At 43.9% G+C, this 26,242-nt stretch overlaps 1 long non-coding RNA gene across 1 annotated transcript in view; it reads right to left on the bottom strand.

The window, feature by feature from the left end:
* Positions 1–46: 46 nt before the first annotated feature.
* The window catches only part of LOC138847138 (uncharacterized), an 83,556-nt gene continuing 57,360 nt past the window's right edge, over positions 47–26,242 (bottom strand). The window contains exon 4 of the long non-coding RNA XR_011384780.1: positions 47–26,242. This exon is cut by the window's right edge and continues 8,490 nt beyond it. This is a non-coding gene — a long non-coding RNA (uncharacterized lncRNA).

A 26,242-nucleotide genomic window follows, 5' to 3' on the forward strand; every position in this document is an offset into this window, starting at 1 on the left:
CACATGTTGGGAGTATAAACGGCAATCTACTACATAGAACAAAGAATTTACAGAAATCCTCAGCGTTTGATTTCTGCTCTACTTTTATACACAGAATAATGACTAGTTATTTGCAGCATGTCTTTAACTTTTTAACTTTGTGCATTTACTTTTCCTGAACAAGGCGCAGCTGCTGTTGCTATGTGTAACTGAGACAGTAGTTGATATTTAATAGGAAACACTGCTCACAGAACTGTACTCCCTACTAGCCAAATTTACCTAATAATGAATTATCTTGATAATGGAGAGTAGAACCATATGCACTAATTACACAGATGTTAAAGTCACAGTTTTAAACAAGGTAATTTACACTTTGAAGTACACTACTTACGGTAATACTGTTTAAAAGATACTACTGCTGCCCCCACAGAATATGTACAGAATGTATGTAAAACACTGACTTTAATAAGCAACAAAATTACAAAGGAATGAGGCCAAGGAGTGGGCCAGACAGGGTCCAGAACAAAGGACAGAGTTGCTATTGGAGGAGTCAGGAAAAGTGTTGTCCAAGTTACAAATAAGTTTTCCGACTGAGAGGCAAAGAGGATCTGATAAAAGGGGCTAGATAATAACCTGGTTGCTTTAGGCCTTGTAAGTTAAGGGACCTAGACTGTGGTGGAATGAGAAGGCCATGCCAAGGTGGCCACTGGCAAGTGAGCGTCAGTTACTCAGGGATGGCTTTGGCAACTTACTGTCAACAGGCTGTGATTGGATGGCTTTGGAAACTGCCTGGCAACAGGCTGTGATTAGATGGCTTTGGAAACCACCTGGCAACAGGCTGTGACTGGTTGGGACATAGACCGCCCCTTGACCAGACTGGCTGGTCTTGGCTATACAAGATGTTGTACCAACTGAAATAAACGAGTCTGCCGGCTGCTCGCCTCAAGCCTGCTTTCACCCGACTCCCCCCGGGGTCTGTGTGGTGACTCCGCGCCTCTTGCCCCCACCACGCTGCTCCTCTCAGAAACGAATCCACTGCAGCATTGCTGAGAAATCAACAGCAACATCTGGCACGCCAACTTGACTGAGAGAAAGACAGCATGTCAGACTCGGCGAGGTCCCCCCTGGATTTCGGCAAGTAAGCCCCTCAGTGTTTTGTGTGCTGTTCGGTTCTGTGAGGGTGAGCACAGAACCCCCTTCTATGCCCCTTTCCTTGTCCTTGTCCTCGGTCTAAGTGACCCCAGGTTAGGCACACACCGCCCAGAAGTGTACGTCGCTTCTCGGCTCCTCCTTTTACTTTCGGTTCACCCGGCGAATTCACATAAGGGACTGATCATCCCAGAATTTGGAACCAAGTCATCTTCCCTCACTCGAGAGAGGTGACGCTCCGGAGACACCGTGTGGCCATACAGCCTTGAGCTAATGAATCAAGGAAGTCCCCCACTAAGCACAGGACATACTTACAATCTGATACACCACTATCTGTTTGTCTAATGTAGGGAAACCTCCTGCAAAATGTCATCAACAGCTGAGGTGCTAGGAATTTGCTTTGTTATGGCAGCAGTGCTGTACGTGTCTTTCCTTTGGCTAGAGTTGGCGTGCCGTGCCGCTCTTAAGTGCTCAGACATGGGACAGATACCCCCCCCCTCAGAATCCTGCGCAGATTATCAAACATAGTGAATCTGTGAGTGATAAGAGCCTGACACTCCAGGCCTCTGCCTCTCAGACAACAGTTTATGACTTAGGGAGAGAGAGCTCCTACTGTGAAAAAAAATAAGGTAGCAAACAATGTAGCAACCCCTAGTCAGCCACCCCCCACATACCTGTGGGATGAACTTAAAGGACCTCTAGCCAATAACTCATGCAAGGTCATCCCATCTGCACCCAGTGAGGATCCCCACATTTGTGGCAGTACTCGGACACCCCAAGCTCTTAGGGCAGCAGCTGGACCCCATGCCACCTGCACATTTACTGTTAATGTAGGAGTGGACACAAAATTCAGGCCCTGGATTCCAAAAGCCATAAATGGCCTTACTATGTAAAAATGGCTTTCATTGGGCAAAAGATTACAAGACCAAACCTTTAAACTCCCAGTGGGGCGGCCCTCAGCCCAGCAAGTAAGAGGGAATCCCACTACCATTAACTGGTCGATGCCCATCTTCAATCTGAGGCCGAAGTTGACTCTATATTTAGATGACAATGGAGATACAGGAACCATCTTCCCACTAATTGCTGAAGTTTTCATGACCTTATGGGGGAGAGATGTACTCTCACAAATACAAGCGGTCCTCACTATGGATCACAAATCTCCACAAGCCAGCAGCTTTAATGGAGAACCTACAAGTAAGATTCACCCCCAATTCTAAGGGCCACTGCTCACCTCATACAAAAGCCAAGCCCAATCCCCATTGAATGGGAAAAAACAGGAAACATCTGGGTAGAACAGTGGCCAATAATACAACCCAAACTTAGCATCCTTAAAGAACTGGTACAGGAACAATTGGAAAAGGGACACACAGAACCCTCCACTAGCCCTCATAATATGCCCATTTTTGTGATACCAAAGAAACAGGGAAAATATAGGCTTCTACAGGATTTCAGAAGCAATTAACAAAAATATAAAAAAGATGGGAACATTCCAGGCTGGCATTCCCCATCCAGGGGCCATTCCTAATGGATATCACATAGTTACCATTGATATCAAAGACTGCTTCTTTTCCATTCCCATTAGAGCAGGATAAGGCTTACTTTGCCTTTACAGTATGGGAGCTCCCTGCAAAAAGATTCCAGTGGACAGTACTCCCACAAGGCATGAAAAATAGCCCTGCCATTTGCCAAAGATACGTTTCTCATGCGACCAGCACACTTAAAGATCAGTGCTTGGTCATACATTATGTGGATGATATCTTACTTGCTCACAAGAATGCAGCAATTCTGAATACCTGTCTAAGTGAGACAGTAAGAAATTTACAATTCCTGGGTTTGTCTATTGCCACAGAAAAAGTACAACATTTTCCTCCCTTTCAATTCTTGGGTTATCAAATCTCCTCCCATATATCTCCAATGGGCCCAAACCTAAAAGTCAAACATAAATACTCACTTAATGAACTTCAGCAACTATGTGGCCAAATCAATTGGCTGAAGCCCTTCCTTCCCCTAACACCTGCAGAACTTAAACCGCTATACGATTTACTGACTAAGGGAAACAGCCCTTCCTCAAAAATCACATTGACACCTGCAGCCAAATCCACTATAGAAAAGATTAACACCCAGTTGTCAAATTTAAAAACCTTTAGATATGACCCTCAGGTGCCTCTATTTGCCATAACCATAGCTACCCTCAAGGCCCCCTTAGGAGTTATTTGGCAACAACACGGACCACTTTTTTGGGTGCACATAGCCTGGAGCGATTGTCCTAAAATAGCAAACAAAGTAGATGCCATCCTTATGATGGGACTTAAATTAAGATATTATACCAATAAGATATTTAACACAGAGCCAGACACAGTGGTCCTACCACTATCACAATTAGAACTGTCGACATTGATGTAGAATAGCACGCTCTTTCAAACTTTAATGATAAATTTTCCAGGACAGACTGATGATCACCTGCCAGCAGATAGGCTACTCCAGACACTACAAACCTTAGAAATAGACTATCCAAAACATGCTTTCCCTGCTAATCAACCTATACCCATGGCACCATGTGCGTTTACGGATGCCAACAAGTCACTCTTTGGAATAGTGATCAAATCTTTAACAGAAAAAGATAAGATCCATGCAGAACCCCATGGGGGATCAGTACAGTTGGGAGAAATAAAAGCAATAGTCAAGGTTCTACTCCTTAGCCAAGATGGACCGGTAAATATATTTTTGGACAGCAAATACTCAGTACAGGTAGCAAAGACGATCCCTTTTGCAGTCTTTAACCCGATCAGTAAGCCAATTGACCAGATGGTCACAACACTTAAGGAGCTAATTGAGAACAGAAAATACCCATGGTATATCTCACACGTAAGATCACATACTGGGTTACCCGGCTTTATTTTCCAAGGCAACAGAAAGGTTGATCGTCTTATCTCCTGCAACACGGCTTCCATTGGACACTTAGAACAAGCCCGTATTTTACACCAAAAATTTCATATGTCAGCAAGCAACATAAAATTGCTTTTCCCAGAGCTAACAATGAGCCAATGCAAACACCTAGTGCACTCTTGCAAGAATTGTGCACCCCTCGCCCCGTTAGGCCCACTGCAACAAGCAGGAGTGAACCCGTGAGGCCTTGCTCCTAATAAACTATGGCAAGTGGACGTCACCCACATTAATTCCTTTGGTAAACTTAAGTTTGTCCATGTGGTGGTAGATACTTATTCAAAGGCTGTATTTGCAACAGCCCAATCCGGAGAAAAGGCTAGTAATGTGATAAAGGTGGTGAAATCAGCCATGCTGGTCCTTGGTGTCCCCTGGACCATAAAGACTGATAACGGGCCAGCGTATACATCACAGAAATTTAATTCCTTCCTGAAATCTTGGAACATACAGTCTGCCACAGGTATCCCATACAACCCACAGGGACAGGCAATTACTGAAAGAACTCACAGGACAATTAAAGATCTCTTACAAAGACAAAAAAATAATCAAATGCCCTCAGACCCACAGCTTGCTTTGACCGAGGTCCTTTTCACTATCAATTTTCTTACTTTTGATTCCCAAGGGATCAGCCCAGCTTATAAACACTGGGGATCCTTTCCATCCCAGACCCCAGCCCCTGTGGTTAGGTGGAAAGACCCCCTGACAGGAGAATGGAAAGGACCACACCCTCTGCTAACCAAAGGTCGAGGATATGCTTGTGTCTTTCCACAGAATGCAGAACAGCACATTTGGGTACCAGCCAGAAACATCAAGCCTGCAACTGACAGCCAACAAGAACCAGCTGAACAAGACTAAGAATCCGCCTTGTTAGTAGACGCACCTGCCCTATCATCCTACCCTGAGAAACTGCCCATAGCCACATCTGTTACTGTTTTGTACCCCACTAGCTTTGGTCAGCCACTCAAATGGCCCACAGCCTGTGTGCGGTCATGCCATTCCCGATAACCATTATTCCTCATTCCTACCCCTATCTGAGCAAGCAATCCTGTGATCTCTCGATTTGAGCACTGGTTAGTCAATGACGGGTAAGATCCCCTGGGGGACAACCTAAGACAGGCACAACTGCGTATGGAGACCACATGGAAACGGGGTCAACAATGGTATGACCAAGAGTCATGCATCCCATTGCTCAAAAATAAACAAAAAGGGGGAAATGTGGTGGAATGAGAAGGCCATGCCAAGGTGGCCATTGGCAAGTGAGCGTCAGTTACTCAGGGATGGCTTTGGAAACTGCCTGGCAACAGGCTGTGATTGGATGGATTTGAAACTGCCTGGCAACAGGCTGTGATTGGTTGGGGCATAGACCGCCCCTTGAACAGACTGTCTGGTCTTGGCTATATAAGATGTTGTACCAACTGAAATAAACGAGTCTGCCGGCTGCTCGCCTCAAGCCTGCTTTCACCCGACTCCCCCCGGGGTCTGTGTGGTGACTCCGCGCCTCTTGCCCCCACCACCCTGCTCCTTTCAGAAATGAATCCACTGCAACATTGTTGAGAAATCAATGGCAACACTAGACCTATCTATTTTTTTTACATAGGGTACATTTCAAGGGTGGTGTGAACCTCCTTGGGGAAGGCACTCTGTTGACTTTGATTACTTACCTGGCCTGGGAGCAGAGCTGGCCAGGTAAAGGTAGGTGGCATCTCCAACAGCAAATTTAAAGCTCTGTCTGCAATGTTACTGACCCTACTTGGCCATTCTCTCAACAGTGGCAGTCACTTTGAAGGCTGAGCCAAGTGAAGGGATTTTCAGCTTAGAGCCAATAAGATCTGTGGCTCTGACCTGAAGTCCTTCGACTCCTGGGCAGGTCCATTTCCAGTGATCCAACTCCTGGCTGGCAGAGCTGCCAGGGCTCTTTATAAGCTGACTTCTGCTGAAGCCCAGGCTTACCACATTGAAAGCCACTGCAGTGGCCTGGCCTATTGGGTCTCCCTGAGGGCAGATCACTGTACACAGCTGCCTGTAACAGGCCTGCCATCCATCTTCACATTGCTTCTGATGTCCAGTTTTCTTTTCCTCCTGGTTCTTGTTAAAGTAGACCAGAGAATGCAAGTCAAGGGAGTGCTCAGTCCCACCTCTAATTTTTGTTGTCTAGACTAGAAGTCCAGAGTTATAGGCATGTTTCTTATAAATATTTAGCTGGGTTGAGCTACTCTGATTTCTGAACATGGTTGACCTTTAACAGAACTGACTTATGTCCTTACCCAAATAGCTATGCAATGATATTACCAGATTGTCACTACAAAATCTTACCAGTTACCAGCCATGCTTAGAAAACCTTGCACCACCAGAGGCAAAACAGATATGTTACTCTGTGTGGTGTTGCCTGGCAATGGCTTTAATTTTCGACACTAGTCTTTAATCCAAGTAATTAAGTAATCTCACAAGGAATAATCATACATGGCAATAGGGTCAAAAAGGCAGGGCAGTTCTTTCATACACAAATATTTTAAGAGTAATATCAAATGAAAACTTAGCAAGCAGATTCAATTATTAGACAACAGCTTAGGAAAACACCTACCAGAAGGCCCAAGGTCCTTCACAAATTTTAAGAATACATGTACTCGGAAACATCTCTTAAATACCCAACATGGTGTAGCTTGTTTAACCAGCAAATTTAAGCACAAGTATATAAAATATTTTCAGTTTTTTTTTCTTTTAACAAGTTTACAGAGATTTAGGTTACACGAATTTTCGATCAACTTTAGCCTTTTAAATTTACGGGAAACATTCTGTTACAGATTACAATATAATCAAGCTCTACAGCAATATGTAACAATTGAAATAACTTTCTTGTATACAGAACATTTAGACCAGCAGAGACATTAGAAAAACATACATAAATGATACAGAGGAGTTGATTAGTTAGATGCATTTAGTTTCACAGCAAACTACAGGGTCACATACATCAGAACAATAAAGCAGTTTCAGTGATAGTTGTTAGAATCTTTAACCTTTTTTATAAATCACCAATTGATTTGAATCACTTTCTGATCTTAGTAACCTCAGTTAACTGTACTTTTTTCCAGTTGGTACCTGTAACATATTATTGGCTTTATCAGTTTACAGAGTCATCCCAAAGTACTGAATACAATAAATGTAGCTGGAAAAAGTCCATTGCAACCTATAGGAGGACAGTTATGCCATTGTCCTGGCCTTGAAAACAATACAGGGACCCTTTAACCTGTTTACTGACAGTCTTTACGTGGCCAATCCACTCCCCAACCTCCCTTGTTCACACATTAAACTTGATGATAACCCTATCACTCCTTTAAGGATTCAAACCAGAAACTTTCTAAAGTCAAGGACTAAGCCTACATTTTTACAGCACCTCCCGGGGACATCAACATCTCCCGGATATTTTGTCTCAAGGTAATGCCATTGCGGATTCATTAGCGTCCTCATCCCAGTGCTACCTTACACAAGATGAAGCTATCTCCTTTCACGACCTTACTCACGTCAATTGGAGGGGGTTACAACATCGATACCCCCATGTCCCAATTAAAGAATTAAAGAAAATCGTCCGAACTTGTAAGTCCTGCTCACCATTCTTACAGCTACCTCCCTTACAGGGGCCCGGGGTCAACCCTCGTGGACTGGCACCCAACCACCTGGCAAACTGATGTCACCCATTTCACTTCTTATGGAAAGCTTAAGTATATTTTTGTAACTGTTGACACCTTTTCTCACGCCTGCTGGGCTACAGCCTACAAAGGCGAAAAGGCTAAACATGCTAACAATCATTTATTACAATGCTTAGCGGTTCTTGGCATTCCTAAACAAATTAAAACTGATAATGGACCTTGTTTTACCAGCGCCTCATTTGCTACCTTTCTAAAGTGTTGGGAAATTAAACGTATCACTGGTATCCCCTATAACCCCGTGGGCCAGGCAATCATTGAAAGACAAAACAAAACATTAAAGGCCTAACTTTTAAAACAAAAAGGGGGAGTAACACCCCCCCATGACCAGCTAAAGATGGCATTATGCACCTTAAATATTTTAAAATTTTCAAAGACTGACAACCTCACTCCTTTCCAGGGACACTGGACAACTACTCTTAAGTACTCCACTGTTAAGGTCCAAGGTCCGATGGAGAGACCCCTCACGGGGGCCTGGAGGGGCCCTGACCCCCTCCTAATGGCAGGCAGAGGCTTTGGATGTGTCTTCTCCCAAAATGAAGACAAGCCCATCTGGGTCCCGGCCAGAGACCTCAAACACCTTCCCCCCACTGACCTTAATGACCTTAACCCAAGAGCCCAAGGCCCTCTTGAGGCCTTGTCTCTCTCTTTCACAGGAATGATGAGACACCTGTGGCTACCTGTTGCAGGGGTGGTCCTCCCAACCCTGCTATTGGAACTGTCCCCTGGTGAGACGTCATCCGGCGGGGGACACTGGGAATTTTGGATCTTGGCTATCGGGATCGATCCTCCAGTAGTCCTCAACACTTCCAAATGTACCTCAAACGAAGCTGAGCTTTACTTTGATGCCTGCCAACCCACCACTGGGTGGGGGTCCTGTGCAGGTTGGGAAAAAACTTACACAATTAACCATAAATACATATGCTGGAAAACATTACAAAAGGGAGACTGTGTGAATATCCAGGAAGGTACTGCCCCACTGGAGCTGCCCACATTCACACACAGGGTCGCTTAAGAGTCTTTTGGAGCTACTCTGCCCAAAGGGGAGCTCCTATAAAAGAGGAGCTTGCAACCCAGTAAACTATAAGATAATAAATTCTGATGATCCTAAATGGCTCTCAGGAGAGGATGCAGGAATTCGAGTGGGCGGGAAAGGAAGAGATCCATAGGGCCTCGTTAGAACAATAAAGGTATGGATCCCCACTCCTACTTCCTCCCCCATTGAGGAAGTGCTTCAACAAGCAAAAATACATCCCAGCTAATCAGTAATGTGGAAAAGGAAAACAGCCCATATAGCCCTTTTTGACCTGACTAGAGACACTTAACCTTACTTACCAGCTGCTTAACACCTCCACGTTACCTGTCCAGCAAGGCTGTTGGCTATGCGTACCTCCCAAAGGAGATCCCCTATTATGCTCGTTGGCATAGAGTTGGCATAGAGTTGTCCCGTGCCCCCCTGACAAATCCCCTGTCCCTTGGGCAGGGGGTGCGTCAACCAACATCTCAAAAACAGATAATACAGCAGGCGCCACGGCTCAATAGGCTAATCCTCCACCTGCGGCACTGGCACACCGGGTTCTAGTCCCGGTCGGGCCGCCAGATTCTGTCCCGGTCGGGCCGCCAGATTCTGTCCCTGTTGCTCCTCTTCCAGGCCAGCTCTCTGCTGTGGCCCGGGATTGCAGTGGAAGATGGCCCAAGTGCTTGGGCCCTGCACCCACATGGGAGACCAGGAGAAGCACCTGGCTCCTGGCTTTGGATCAGCACTGTGCGCTGGCCGCAGCAGCCATTGGAGGGTGAAACAACAGTAAAGGAAAACCTTTCTCTCTGTCTCTCTCTCTGTCCACTCTGCATGTCAAAAAAAAAAAAAAAAAAAACATAAAAAAATTGATAATGCAACTCTCCTGCCTAATCGGTCTTACTGCACACCTGTAAATGCTTCCTTCCTATGCCAGCATCTATTAACCCGTACCATGAGAGGCGATCAAATCTACTCCCCTGTCTTGTTGCTTCTCCACAGGTTGAAATTGCCTTGGCTACTGAGCCCCTTCCGATTCCCCTCTCCAGAAAAATCCGGATAGCCCGGGCGCTGGCCCTTATCCCCTTGCTTGTGGGGTTGGGTGTTTCCACTGGGGTGGGTACCAGTGTGGCTGGGATCTCCGCCTTTTATCTCAACAACCGATTACATTCTCAGGTTGTCGAGGACCTGCGAGAAATAACCCAATTGCTTAGATTCTTACAGGAACTGATCTCCTCCCTGGCCTCAGTAGTCCTTCAAAACAGAAGAGGATTGGATTTACTAACGGCAAAGGAGGGAGGCCTTTGTGTCTTCCTCAAGGAGGAGAGCTGCTTTTTTGTTAACCAATCTGGAGTTGTCCAGGATCCAATTAAACAACTTCAAGACAGCCTTGAAAGTCGCCGGCGATGCCTAATGGACTCTTACAATGGCTGGCGAGGGATGTGGGGAGGGTGGCTGCCCTACCTCCTACCATTGTTTGGTCCAATCACTGCCATAACTGCACTTCTGCTCATAGGCCCCTGTGTGGTTAACGCCTTAGGTTCCTTTGTTAGAAAACAGCTTCGTTCAACCCATGACAACAAGCTGGAAGTCAGGTACCAGGCCCTTGTTAGTCAACAGGATAACCCCCTGGGTTACTAGCCAAACCTCTCCGCTTACCCCCTCATCTCCTAAATAGGGTACTGGTAGCCAATGACGGGTAAGATCCCCCGGGAATGGTCGACCTAAGATGGGATGGCCAGGCCCTCCCTCCTGGCTTCTCCAAGACAGGCAACTTCCAGCTCCTGGTGGGGACAACCTAAGACAGGCACGGTTACCCTCAAAGTAAAAGCAAAGGGGGAGATGTGGGGGGCTCCAATTGAAAAGGAAACAAGGCCACTAAGCCTTTGCTCGAGTTTGCTGCACTTCCACATTCCAGTGACAGCATTTCCAACAACTCAAGATGGCCCCCGGGGGAGGTACCTAGCCTGAGAGGAGACTTCCTTACTCGTGAACAGTATATGTCCTCGGCTGTGATAGGCCCTTGAGGGCGTGCCCAGCTCGTGTCCTGCCTGACCTTTCAGCTGGTTGGCTCGGTTCCCTTGTGCCTTGGACAGCCCCCTTTTTGTGTCTATAAAAGCTTTTCCCCCGCCCAATAAAGTTGAGAATCCAGCTGCGCCCTGGGCATTGACTGATCTCCCAGCTCTGGTGTGGTTCCTTTGCCGCCAACGCTCATCATCCCGCTAGGCCTCAGAGCTCCCTAGGCTGGCCCTGAGGAGCTCCATCGGACCTGCTGCCCCGTAGTGAGCAGCAGGCAGAAGCAGAAATAATGAAGGGGCTGCATCACCCTCACATTATAAAACTGTTGCAGCTAAGGCACACGACAGAGAGAGCCTACATTTTTATGGAGTATGCGATCAGGGGGGACCTTAGGTGGTACATGATAGAGAAAGGCTGCCTACAGGATGAAGAGATACATCGGCTGTTTAACCAAACTTTATTAGCTGTGCATTACTGCCATGAGCAGTGTATCATGCACAAGAGATTTAAAGTTAGAAAATCTCCTTCTAGATGCCAATCTAAATATTAAGTTGACCGATTTTGGGCTCAGCTGCAAATTGGCTGATGGAGAAAACCTGAAAGATTTGTGTGGGACATTTGAGTATTGTGCCCCTGAGGAATTCTTAGAGGAGGAGTTCAGTGGGTACAAGGCTGATGTCTGGAGTCTGGGCGTGGACCTGTACACCATGGTGACATGGTCATTACCTTTTGACAGGGAGGATTTTGTGCAGCTCAAGGAAAACATCCTGTCTGGACAATACTAAATTCTCACCTGTGTAAACCTAGAGCTTAGTAACCTGTTGGAAAGGTTACTGACCCATGACCCGGAAGTGAGGCCCATAGTGGCAGACACCATGGGCTACCAGTGGCTCAGTGCAGGACATGAAGTACCTGAAACAAGTGAAGAGTTTCTGTTTCTCCCCCAGGAACAGGAAATACAGGAATTCCCAGGGGGCCTATGCTCTCATTTGTGCCTTTAAGAACAGGATGACCCCTTGTCTTCTGTGCCACACTGGGTGAAATCCCAACAGCAGGGCTATAGCATGCAAGAAATACATGGACATAGTGAAGTGGAAACTTTAGTATCTCCTCAGGGTCCTGAAGCTCTAAGGTCTTTTGAGGACCTGGGATTCCAGCTGGACCATAAAGCAGGCTCCCTGCCACCCAGGCTCCAAGCCAGTGCCTTGTCCCCAGGACTTCAGAAGAACCACAACAAAGTGAAGCCCATGCCTCATGCCATCCCCAGCGTTCAAAGCAGTCCCATTCTCCATTGCCTCCAGGGACAATCAGGCTGCAACAGCAGAGCCCATGAGTGTGCTACTCTCAGCTCCCAACCACTGATACTTGCAGAAGACCAATCGGGGCAGAATCCTTGCCATGGGACTCCCAGTATGAGTAGCAGTGAGTCCTGCAGGATAGATAGTTCCCAACTGGCCATGTTGACAAGGACCCCCGCTGCCTGTGCAGTCCTTAGCCAGGATCCTCTGACCTCCCTCTCCACCACACTGAGCACCAACAGCAGTGAGGATGATTTAGAAGTCAGGAGCTGCTCCCAGGCAGCATCAGAGAAACAGAGCATCCCAGGCAAACAGCAGCAGCAGCAGGAGGAGCAGGAGGAGGGAGGGACCTCAGACACTCAGGCTAAAAAGAGCAAGGGTCGCCCGGGGATTGGCAGGAGGATCATCAAATTCTTCACCTGGATGTGTTGTATCCGGCCAGCCCCAGAGGAAAGCCCTTGAGTCCAGAGTAGAAAGTGGCCTCTCAGTAGCCTCTTGGGAAATGCCCAAGAGGAGGGGCCCTTATATGAGAAATGAAACAATGAAGGGGTATTCATGGAATCCTGTCTGGGAGGAGGGAAGGTGTGGAGGCAGTAAGAGAAATTATAGGCAGAGAGGGAATATACTGTCCCATTTTTCAGATGGTCAATAAGGTAACATTTTTTCATGGTTAGGGGTCATGACCATTTCCCAAGAGAGAACATACAGACACGTGGTGTTCGATTCTGTTTCAAAAATGAATCCATTAATATCATTCCCTAATTAAACTTCCTGTACCCAGGCCTTATTGGACCCCTCCCCTATTCCCCCCCTCCTGGCTAGCAGGAGTATCATTTTCTCAAGAAAACCTACTTTTGCTTTGCTCCCCCACCCTCTTGATCCATGCTGGGATTATTTATTGCTGTGAGACAAAGAATGGACTTGAAATTCTTGTAGCATCATTGGTGCCATGACTTGGATGGACTCAGATACATTGGAAAGGTGAGTAAGGCAGACTGTTTCTCTGTGTTTTGTTGTTGTTGTTGTTGTTGTTGAGGGACTGTAAATATTTAAATATCAACCATACAACTGGTACTCCATATTGCCCACAACCCCAGAGAAAGATAGAGCGAGCTAATCAAACATTGAAAAGTACGATGGACAAATTTATGGATGAGGTACAGACTATTGAGGCTCAATTACAGTTGGTACTAATAGCTCTTAACCAAAAAGAAGGGGAGGAATAGGAGGATACACCCCAATGGAGAGATATTATTATCAACAATGGACTGCTTCTAATCAAAATCTAGCATTACAAAACTACATGCAGAAAAATATTCTTGCTTTTATAGATTACCAAACAGTAAAGACTGGAAAGGGCCCACTATCATCCTTTGGAGAGGAGAAGGAGCAGTAGTGATTGACACACCTGAAAAGGGGATTATTAGCTTGCCCCAAAGACATGTTAGGGTAGTTCCAGCTCCAGAAGACACAAGTTAGAGATTGGACAAGAATAGACCACAGCCAAATATCTTTAGCTTATAAATTAGAAGATCCATATGAAATCCCCCATGGAAATTTAGTGAAAAATTGTATGATCACTGGCCATGGACTAGTGCTATTCTAACAACCAAAGATCCTAGGACTATCATAATAGCAAATGGAAAATATGGGAAATTTGACAGGGATGTTAGACCATTAGCAGAGCAACGATGGGTACCTGGAATGTATGGGCTTGCTTCGAGGGCAACTAGTTGCTGTTTTGCAAGAAAAGTAAAAATTGAAAAAAGGTGATTAGAATAGGAAAATTGGAAGAAGGTGTGATATGTAGAGTATTTTTGGTGTGCTGCTTAACACCTCAAGGAACACTGCAAAGATTGTCAGCCTTAGCGTACACATTGTAACAACCATTGATTTTCCTTCTGAAGCATGCACACATAAAGGAACCTTTGGATATTCTTGCCTATAAGGACATATATAAGTGTTGGTCTTACCTCAAGACTTGGGAATTTCCAATTAGGCACTAATGGAATATCAATTGCAATTATCCTGTCAAAAGAATTCATGTGTTTGTAAGAAATGTAGATACCACCGTCAGTTGTGCTTTTTACAGAAAGAATTAGGGATTTCATATTCCAGAGCTAGGACTAAAGAACTCCAGAGATGGCAACAGCAGCAGCAAATGGAGAAATGTACATTAAAGGAAGAGAAGCAAAAGACCTCTATGAACAGTATATACTTAAAGAATTAAGGAGGAAGAAAATACACCACTTGTAAATCCTTTTGAGGGATTGTCCGAGGACCAACAAGATGAATTAGCAGCCCGACTACAAGAACATCTACAACAGGTAAAACAAGAATTACGGAGATGGGACCCAGATAAAGGTAAGTTAATTGAAGGTAAGCAAACACTTAAACAATTCAAAGTATTAGGTAACTTAATGAGATTGTGGGAAAGATTTGAACTACCTATGCTCAGAGCTTATGGATTAATAATGACAATTATCATCTTAATTATATTGCCCAGGGTAAAAACAGAAGAACAAGTGTTAGGCTTAGTAGAAAACCCACCAGCCTATACACACCCTGATATTAATAATGTACCCTTTACCTGTGAATCAAACATACCAAGGTCAGGATGTGAGCCCACAGGCACTCCATCCCTCATTAAGATGAAAGTAAAAAATTATACTATTCCTTGGTTAACCCGTGCTAAGGAATTGGTGGGATCTTGGAGAGATTTAATTGAACAATTTTTCTGTAGCAACTGTAAAAGGTCTAAAGTAGAATGCGATAATTATACTTGTCATGCACACAACAATTATACGAATTGGACATGCAGTGGTGTAGTACCAAAATTGACAGGGCCCTTAAATCTAGTAACAAAACAAAACAAAGTATATCCTTTTGACTGATGCAGGATCCATGGAATGTACAGACATCACAGAGATTAAGAAAAATACCCCCTTAACTTACACAATGAGAGGATGCCCACTGGAAGGAACTATTTATGAAGCATGTAATGAGTTGAAACCAACAATGTTTGAAGCAGGATTAAGTAGACTGTGGGCCAGATTCCCATTTGCCTTAATTAAATGCTTAGAATATAAGACATATAGCCTGAGCAGAGATCACAAATTTTACTGGAGAAAGCCTAACTGTACTTCATGGGTAGCAACAACGTGCACACAAGAAATACCTTTCTTAGGGCCAGATCTAACCCTATTAGGGTTAGAACATTCATATTTAGAACCGTATGTTAATAATACTAAGGAGAGGATGGATTACTCAGAATGGGAAACTGCATTTGCCCATGACATAGATCCCAGTTTTACTTTAACAAAGATTCAGGGGCATATCAATTGCTCCCGGGTAGCTGTAAAGGACTCTTTAGTGTGGATGACCTCCAAACAAAACAGGGGAGTCCAAATAGGGGAGGGACAAGAAAAGGATCTAGAGAGAATTAGTCATGTAGAGTGCTCCTTCTATTATGAAAATGAGAGTTACTACCTTAACGAATCAAACATACCCTACAATTTATCAACTCCAGACTTTGGATATAGCATGTATATGAACGAGACATATCAAATACAATGGTCAACAATTCAAGATGAGTTTTCTGTCTCTTTTATTTGTAAAAATGGCTCAGAGCATAGGTGTATTAGATGCAGACCTCCAAGTAATAATCAGTCAACACATTGTTTTTGGCAGGCAGGATATGAAATGTTCCACAAACATTTTGTAAAAACTCCGGTAAGGGAAGACCCAAGAAACTGGACATGCAGGACCGAAGGGGAGGTATTATATGCTAGATGCAGACATCCATTAGATTCTAAAAAGGAGATCTGTTATTATATAAGGGACCTGGAATGGGAAGAGAGAATGATAACATTCTTGGCTGCATATATGGTGGTAAAGGCAACTCCCTTCACATATGTGCCAGTAAATATGTCTGATTTGACTATACCAATAAAACCAATGCGCAAAAAAAGAGACTTTGGAGTAACAGCAGCCATTGTCCCTACAGCAGTGCCAGCAGCCACGGTAGCTGGTGCTGTGACTGGAGCACTGGCTCTAAGCACTACCCAAATACAGGAAGATGCTTTAGAGTCCCTCCTGAAAATAATTCAGGAGCAGCAGGCTCAGTAGGTGACCAGTCAGCACTGCTTAAGACATATGCTATGGGGCTCCAAATGCTTGATGCATGCACGGTACAAATAGAATAGATAATTACCACACTAGCTTTGGAAAGAGAACTCAGGTGTGAAACTACTGGAAGAGTTTGCATTACCACCATTCAGTGGAACAATCTATCCATTCCTAATGCAACACAACCATTCTACCTGGCTAGAGTGGGTAAATGCAACCACTCATCTTGAGGCTAACATTACTAAGAGAGCTCTACATATAATACAGCTTCAAAATATAGCAGCATTTAAGGTAGGTCAAGTCAAAACAGTGTAACAGACAATAAATACTCTGATTGACACAGTTTCCTCTTGGCTCCCATCCTGGAAATGGTTTAAAATAGGAGCAATATTTTGTATAGTCTTTGTATGCTTGCCTATCTCACAGCACCTCTTCTCAACTGGAAAAAAATTTCGCCAAGGGATACCTGGCCTTCCGAGAAGAACCCAGCCCACCAGAAATAGAAGAAGAAAAAGAAGACCTCAAATCTGGAAATCAATCCGGGATATTCTCAAGAATGTTCGTTGCCGGCGCCGCGGCTCACTAGGCTAATCCTCCGCTTGCGGTGCCGGCATGCCGGGTTCTAGTCCCTGTCATGGTGCCGGATTCTGTCCTGGTTGCCCCTCTTCCAGGCCAGCTCTCTGCTGTGGCCTAGTAGTGCAGTGGAGGATGGCACAAGTACTTGGGCCCTACACCCCATGGAAGACCAGGATAAGTACCTGGCTCCTGCCATCGGATCAGCGCGGTGCGCCGGCTGCAGCGGCCATTGGAGGGTGAACCAACGGCAAAGGAAGACCTTTCTCTCTGTCTCTCTCTCTCACTGTCCACTCTACCTGTCAAAAAAAAAAAAAAAAAGATGTTCATGCCTTTGGCCCAACAGCTCAACGGACTTTACAGGGCTATGAGAGCATTTAAAGAAAAAGAAAAAGGAGGACTGTTAGGGATCCATTCCTGAAGAAACGAAACTCATAATTTATCAGGGAAAGAAACTGCACTGTAGCAAAGCTTGCAAGAGCAAATGGCCTAACCGCAAATTGTTATAACTATGTAACCCCTGCTGCCATGACTACGGGGCCCAAAGGGAGGGAACATAGGCAGCGCTGACCCTAAACAGTGTATTCAAGAAGACCCTCAGACGCTTGTAAATCCGAGCACTACTCAGCCTCCCTTCCTGGTCCATAGAGCCTAGTGCCCGCTGGGAGAAGCTCCTGGTCTGTAGAGCCTAGTGCCCGCTGGAGCCAGCTGAGTGGCCTTCCCTCCTAGTGCCGGTGTATCAATAAAGAGCATTTAACCTGATTCTTCTCAGTCTCCTCTGTGAACCCTTCATCAGCGTCCTGGACAGTCATTGGCGGCGGGAAAGCTGACAATCATCAAACACATGAAAATGGAAAGACATCCTCTGTTCATGAATTGGAAGGATTAACATTAAAATGTTCATATTCCTTAGGAACTTTACAGATTCAATGCAAGTCCTATCAAAATACAAGTGGCATTTTTATACAGTCAGAACAACAAATTCTAACATTCATATGGAACTACAGAAGATCCACAGCAGCCAAAGTGATCCTACACAAGAAAAATTATACAAAGCTGGGGGTCTGGGGGCATAACAATACCTGATTTCACAAAGGTCTAGTAAATAAAATAGGATGAACCTGGAATGAAGATGGATACAAAGATCAACGAAAACAGAGAAAAAATACATAAATATAAACATACATACATAACAGCTAACTGATTTTTGATGAGAATCCCACAGTCTTTTCAATAAGTGGTGCTGACAATACCGGATATACATATGTAGAAGAATGAAATTCAATGTCTACGTTTTACCACACATAAAAATCAACTCAGATGGATCAAGGACCTAAAACTGAGACCTGAAAATACAAAATTGCTGGAATAAAACATAGGGAGACATCTCTTAAAAGTGGTAGAGGCAATGACTTTTTGGTTAAAACCCCAGAAGTTCAGGCAGCAAAAGTAAAACTAGATGAATGGGACTACATCAAACACTGAAGCTTCTGTACAGCAAAGAAAACAGTAATAGAGTGAATAAACAACCAATGGAAAGGGATAAAATACTTGCAAACTACTTATCCAACAAAGGATTAATATTCAGAACATATCAGGAACTCAACAAACTCAAAATCAAGCATCCAATGCAGTTAAGAAATGGGCACAAGGGACCTAAAAAGACAATTCTCAAAAGAAAAAATACAAATGGCCAACAAATATATGAAAAACACTATTACTAGCCATCAGAGAAATGAAAATAGGGGCTCACACTGTGGCACAGTAGGCGAAGCCTCTGCCTGCAGGGCCAGCATCCTATGTGGGCACTGGTTCATGTCCCGGATGCTCTTCTTCTGATCCTGCTCTCTGAATATGGCCTGGAAAGCAGTGGAAGATGGCTGAACTGCTTGGGTCCCTGCAACCACGTGGGACACCTGGAAGAAACTCCTGGCTCCTGGTTTTGGATGGGCTCCGCTCTCGCCATTGCAGCCATCTGGGGAGTGAACCAGCATATGGAAGACCTTTGTGTGCCTCCCTCTGTGTCTGTTAACTCTGCCTCTCAAATAAATAAATAAAAAAAACTTTAAAAAAGAAATGCAAATCAAAACCCCAAAGAGATATCACCTCATAATGCTAGAATGCCTATCATAAAGAAAAAGTAAAAAATTCTCACAAGGATATGGAGAAAGGAGAACTCTCGTATACTGAGCATGGGAATCCAAATGAGTACAACCACTGCAGCAAATACCGTGGAGATTTCTAAAAACTAAGAATAGAACTGCCATATGACTCAACAATCTCAATACTCAGTATATGTCCAAAAGACATGAAATCATTGTATCTAAGACATACCTGCTCCACCATGATTACTGCAGCACTGTTAACAATGGCCAAGATATGGAATCAACCAACGTATCCACCAGCAGATGAAGACATCAAGAATTTGTTGTGTATATACTAAATGGAATACTATTCAGCCATTTAAAAATGAAATCCTGTCCTTTGCAGCAAAATGTATGCAACTGGAGGATATCGTGTTTAGTGCAAAAAGCCAGACACAGAAAGACAAATAACACATGCAAACCTTCACATAAGCAAGCTAAAAACCCGAATGCCTAATGATTAATACAGGATGGCAGCCACTGCAGGGGATGAAGGGAGTTTTGATGAGGGGCACAAAATCAGAGTTAGATCAAAGGAATAAGTTCCTATTGTTACACAGCACAGTAAGAAGACTAGCTCACAATAACCTCGAATGTATTATATGAACATACAGAAGAAATTCCAAGTCTTCCATCATAAAATATTGACAAAGGAAGGGAAATGTTGATTATCTCATTTTTCATCAGGACACATTGCAGACATGCACCCAGACCTAATACTGTAGCCCTTAGGTAGGTGAAATTATTGTTAATGTCAAAATTTTCAGAAAACAGAACCATACCATGAACCAGCAATACCACCACTGGATACATGTCCCACAGAAAGGAACTAAGCAGTTCACCTACCTATAGTCCCATGTTTGAAGCACATTTTCAGCCATGAGGGAAAGAGCAGGGAGCAGTCTGGTGTGGTTATCAAGGATAATAATCACTTGCCTCTTGCAACAGCAGACCAATCAAATCCACCCGCCAGGTGGCATGTGAGAGTAATCACCTCTCTAAATGCCACCACGGGAGAAAAAGGAATGATGGAAGTTTTGTCTGCAAAGCAGACATTCCTGGGGGACTTTCCAACCGAGTTGGATGGAATAGGAAAACCACAATCAGAAATCCAAAATGACAGCCATAAGATGTCCCCAAATCAGATACGCCTGGGTCAAGAAACTCATTCTGGTACCACAATAGGAAAATGTCCCCAAATCAGAAATGCCCAGGAGTTCAAACTCATTTTGGTACCACAGTCTCCACTATGAGGGCAGGGATGCAGAAAAAGTAGACTGCATTTTTGTCTCACTAAAAGGGAATAGTATCTTGGCAAACAAAATGAGTTGAGAGTTCATCAGATGAAGGGGTCAAGAGTTTGTTGTATATATATGAAACAGAATACTATCCAGCCATTTGAAAAGAATGACACCCTGTCACTTGAAGCAAGACGTATGGAACTGGAGGTAAGTGAAAACAATCCAGACACAGAAAGACAAATACTGTACCCACTCCCTCACAAACACAAGCTAAAACAATCAGGGGCCAGTGCTGTGACATGGTAGGTTAAGGCTCTGCCTGTGGTGCCAGAATCCCATGTGGACACCCATCAGTTCATATCCTTGCTGCTCCTCTTCTGAACCAGCGCACTGGTTATGGGTTGAGAAAGCAATGGAAGATGGCCCTAGTGCTTGGGCTCCTACATCCACTTTGGGAGACCCAGAAAAAGCTCCTGGCTCCTGGCTTCGAATTTGTTCTGATGCAGTTGTTGCAGCCATTTGGGTAATGAATGAGCAGAAGGAAAACATCTCTCTGTCTCTCCCTCTCTCTGTAGCTCAGCTTTTCAAATAAAAATAAATAAATCTTTAAATACACTATGTGAATACATAATAATTAATAAGGGATGTAAGAGATTGGAGGGAAAATGCAAGGAGTTTGGATGATGGGTACCAAATCAGAGTTAGATCAAGGAGTAACTTTCTAATGTTACACAGAATAATGGAGAGGATAGCTCACAATAACTGAGTATGTGTTGAATGAACATATACAAGAAATTCCAAGACTTCAATCATAAGTACTGACAAATAAAGGGAAATATTGATCATCCCTTTTTAATCAGGACACATTGCAGACATGTACCAAAATGTCACACAGTAGCCTTTAAGTATGTATAATTATTGATTTCAAATTTTTTTTTAAAAAACCCTTCACATGAACTAGAAACTCCATCACTGTGTAAACACCAAATGGACAGGAACTAAGTATTTCAGATACTTTTGGTGCCATGTTTAATGCACCAGGGATGTAGTACTTAGAATCTGATGACAATTTCAGCCATTAACAAAGAAGCAACGAGAAGTCTGGTATAGGCTTACATAACAGTAAGCACCTGCCATTTGCTACAGCAGGTCAATAAAATCCACTTGCCAGGTAGCATGTGAATAATCACCACTCCAAATGTAACCATGCGAGAAGGAGGAATGACAGTTTTTTCTGTACAGCAGGCATTCCTGGGAGAATTCCACAACTGACTTGGATACAACAGGAAACCTACAAGCTCAAATCCAAGTTGATAGGCCTATGATGTCCCAAATCATATAAGCCTGGGAGGCTCCACTATGAAAGCAAGGATGCAGATAATATATAGTGCAGTTTTGCTACATTAAAAGGCAGTAGAATTTTGGCAAGCAAAATAGCTGAGTTGGTCAGGGAGGTTAGGCCAGTAGCACAGGTATCAACAGTGATCCACCAAAGGGGGTACTCCAACGTAAGGGTATGGATGGTCCAGTCTGAGGCCACAAAAGGCCATTAGCAGTTGGTGATGTCCCTAGAATTGGTGGACATGTGACTTTCAAGATGGCCTTGAGTGTGGCTGGACTGCTCAATGTCAAGTAGGATGATCACAAGTTCTGCCCCTTGAGACACATGACACTACCCCTGTATCTGGAAGGAGGTATCTGATGTGAGATGACTGATGGTGGCTCTCCAAATAGACAAAGTGTCTGACATCCTCATTAAGGACACAGACTCCTCAGGGTGTGGGTTTGTTTGGTCTCTGAAATACCACTTCCATTTAACAAGAGATTCTCAGTGGCTGGAGGCAAGGACCCAGCTCATGATGCTGAGGGAGGTAGTCCAAACTCTCTGTGAGTCAAACAGTAGGGTCACTAATAGCTCAAAGCTAATTTGAAGTCCTTTACCCACGTGACCCTCAGAACCAAAAACTATCCACAGAGTAGTCCTTAGTTTTTTCTTTGGAAGTGTGCCTGACCAAGGTGCATCCTTGTGGGTGACTGGTGAGATAGGTGGGTCTTAGGGTTCACTAGAGGTGAGGAAATTGGTGTTATTAGAAGGTGAAAATGTGCTGGGCTTCCTTGGTTGAAACCGAATCACTGAGGAAAAGGAGATATATGTGGATTTCTTGAGGATTTTTTCTGAATTCCTTTTTCAAAATATAGACCAAAAATTTGAGGTTGCAAGATCTCATCTCGTATGGAACTAAGGTCCACACACACTCGGTCAAGAAGTCGGTTGCTGATGTTCGAGGCCCATTTTTCCTCCTCCTCTTGATTATCAGTTGAAACGATGTCCTCAACATAGTGTCACAGATGGATGCTAGGTGACAACTGAAGGCCAGCCAGAGCCTGGTAACAGACCATGAGTCCTGCAGGACCATAGAAGCAGCCCACTTGAAGTCTCATAAAGGGGCATTGTTGGCCTTTAAATGAAAAAGTAAATGCTGGGGCTGGTGCTATGGTGCAGCGGATTAATGCCCTGACCTGAAGCACCAGCATCCCATGTGGGTGCCGGTTCGAGATCCACCTGCTCCACTTCCCATCCAGCTCTTTGCTATGGCACAGTAGGTAAGGCTTCAGATAACAATGCTTCCATTTCATACTGTAGTGCTGGGTCATGCCCAGCTACTCTATTTCCAGTACAGCTTCCTCCTAAGGTGCATGGATAGACAGTGGGTGATGTCGGAAGATCTCAGGACTCTGCAACCTATGTAGGAGAAGATGATGGAGATCCTGCTCCTGGCTTCACCTTGGCTAATCTGTAGCTTTGCAGCCATTTGGAGAGTGAGGTAGTGGGGAGGATGATATCTCTGACTCTCCCTCAATAATATTTTTTTCCAAACAAAAATCATTAAAATATAACAATGGCCAAGGAACTGTGACAGAGTTGTTAAGATGCCATTTGGTTTACCCATGTCCCATATCAGAGCGCCTGGATTTCAGTATAATCTTCCTGCAGTCAGGTTCCTGCTAATGCACACTCTGATGGAGAGCAGGCATTGCGTCAGTTACTTAGGTCTCTTCCACCAATTTAAGAGAACTGGATGCAGTTCTTGGCTTCTGACTTTGGCCTAGCCCTTCCATAATGTTTGCAGGCTTTGGTGATGAGGCCAACAGATGGAAACATCTTTCTCTATCTCACACTGCCATTCTAATCAGAATATAAAGGCTTCAATTCACTGTATTTGGCATGGCAATTAAAGACGTCATTTTTGGTGGCAGCATCCCATCACAGAGTATCCAGGATCAATACCTGTCACACATTCAAATCCAGGTTCCTGCTCATGCATACCCTGGGAAACAACAGAGGATGGCTCAGATACTTGGGCCCTTGCCACTCAAGTGGAGTGATCCAGCCAATGGGAAATCTGTTTTCTTGTCTTTCAATGAAACATAATGAATAATGCTTAAGTAAGTGAATAAATAATTCCACTGGGTCCAAGGCAGCTTGTTTGGGACTGTCCAAGGGGCAGCTTTGCCATTCAGGGGTGGTGGCTGCACATACTCGCTGAAGAATGCCTAACAGCCTCAGTAGCTCTCTTTTGTTCTTAATTGTACACTGTCCATTGAAACAAAGAGGCTCCTGCTGTAGTGTGGTGTTTCACATGCTCTGGACACCCATTGCAGCAGAAAAAGGGACAGTTTATGTTCACCCTCTGTGCAAACATGACACCATCTGTTTGTGCTTTCCAGACAAGTTGGACAGGATCTTGATGTAGTTCAGTGAGAGCTGCCAGCTGCCAACTCTGTTGCCTGGTGATTTATAGACTACTTCCTGTCCGGAACACAGCAAGGTTGCCCTTCTCAATGTGGCCCTGTCCAGTCTTTGAGCAGGCTTTGTGTCTCCATCCACAGCAAGGTGGGTACATCTGTGTGGACTTCCTTGTGTCTGAGATACGGCACTTCACCACCTGAGACAGTTGCAGATGAGGCATCAACTTTCTTCACCATGTCGTGGGTGGTACTTGGCAGCATGTGAGGGGCAGCCAGCAGTCATCTGGTGCATCCAGACTCACCATCCCACAGCACACAAGACTCTGCATTACCCAGGTGGAGGTGCCAATGTCTGAAATGATCCCATGAGACCATGTTACTTAGATGCTGCTGCCAGCAACACTCTGCACACAACCTTGAGTATAGGCCTTCCCTTAAGAAGCCTCACTGTCTCACTGGGAGTCTGTGGAGGGACACGGAAAGCAGTGATAAACCAAAATATTGAGGTTGCAAGCTCTCATCTCGTGTGGAACTAAGGTCCACACCCACTCAGTCAAGAAGTCAGTTGCTGATGTTCAAGGCCCATTTTTCCTCCTCCTCTTATCAGTTGAAATGATGTCCTCAACATAGTGTCACAGGTGGATAATAGGTGACAACTGAAGGCCAGCCAGATCCTATTAGCAGACCATGAGCCCTGGAGGACCATAGAGGCAGCCCACTGGAAGCTGTGTGGGTGCATGCACCCATTAGCAACGGCAGTCCACAAGTCTACCAGGTACTACTCTAATTCCCATATGGCAAACGACAGAGAAATTCTCCACAGGTAACCTTAAAGCATTTTTGACATGTTCTTATATTTATGACATTACATATTCCACAACACAACTGTTAACAATAACTGAATTCAACAACAATGTAGAATACATGATGTTCTGCATGGAAAAATGTAAACACTCCACCAAAAAATGGTTCAAAATGAAAAACCAATTCAGTGATGTTACAGGTTACAAATCAACATACAGAAACAGTAGCTTTTTTATATTCTAATAACCAGCTTGCCAAAAATGAAATCTAACAATCCCATACGCAATGGGAACAAAAATAAAACATTTAGGAATAAATGCAACCAATTAAGTGAAAGATATCTATAACGAAAATTCTAAAACGCTGAAGAAATAAATCATCAAGGACTCCCAAAATGGAAAAATATAACTTTCACATGGATTGGAAGAATTAGTATAATTAAAATACCTATATTACTTAAAGCAACCTACAAAATAAATGAAATTCCTATCAAACACCAATGACATGTTTTATAGAATGAGAAAATAATCCTAAATTCCCTAAGAAAAAAAAAGTGGAAGTTCTTTCCTCCCTTTAGAGAAAAGCACCTCCTTCTTTGATGGCCCGTTCTTTCCACTGGGAACTCACTTGCAGAGATCTTTCATTTGTTGTTGTTTTTTGTATTTTTTTGTTTGTTTGTTTTTTGGCCAGAGTGTCTTGGCTTTCCAGGCCTAAAATACTCTCGTGGGCTCTTTAGCCAGATCCAAATGCCTTAAGGGCTGATTCTGAGGCCAGAGTGCTGTTTAGGACATCTGCCATTCTATGAGTCTGCTGTGTATCCCGCTTCCCATATTGGATCGTTCTCTCCCTTTTTAATTCTATCAGTTAGTATCAGCAGACACTAGTCTTGTTTATGTGATCCCTTTGACTCTTAGACCTATCAGGGTCAACTGTGAACTGAAATTGATCACTTGGACGAGTCAGATGGCATTGGTACATGCCACCTTGATGGGACTGAATTGGAATCCCATGGCATGTTTCTAACTCTACCATTTGGAAGCCCTCACTTTTTAAATTTTTGGTTTGTTAAGAACAGTGTGCAAATTGAAATGGCTCCGTAGTGATTCTCAAAAAACAGTAAAATCCCAAATATGAAAAAAAGCTTATCTTGTATTTACTGTATTCCTCTGATGCTATTCAATTTCACATACTCATGAAAACATACTACCATTTTTCTTAATTAGAGGAATCAATCTAAAATAAATATCCATCCCCATCTTAAAACACAGCATAGTAGCCTTTCGAATGAGCATGACAAGAAAGAACAGTTCAGTTATTTACAGGTTCTGGTTTTGCTTGTCTTAATTAATCATTTTCAAATACCATAATATTAGTTGTGACATTAATCATTTAAACCCCTTAACTTTATACACCAAGTAACATGTTGCTATTTTTACTTACATTTTATCAACAAGAGTTGTACAGATTTATGGGCTAGTGTGACATTTCAATACTCATA

This window comes from Oryctolagus cuniculus, chromosome 19 (genome assembly GCF_964237555.1).
Source record: "Oryctolagus cuniculus chromosome 19, mOryCun1.1, whole genome shotgun sequence".
Classification (NCBI taxonomy): domain Eukaryota; kingdom Metazoa; phylum Chordata; class Mammalia; order Lagomorpha; family Leporidae; genus Oryctolagus; species Oryctolagus cuniculus.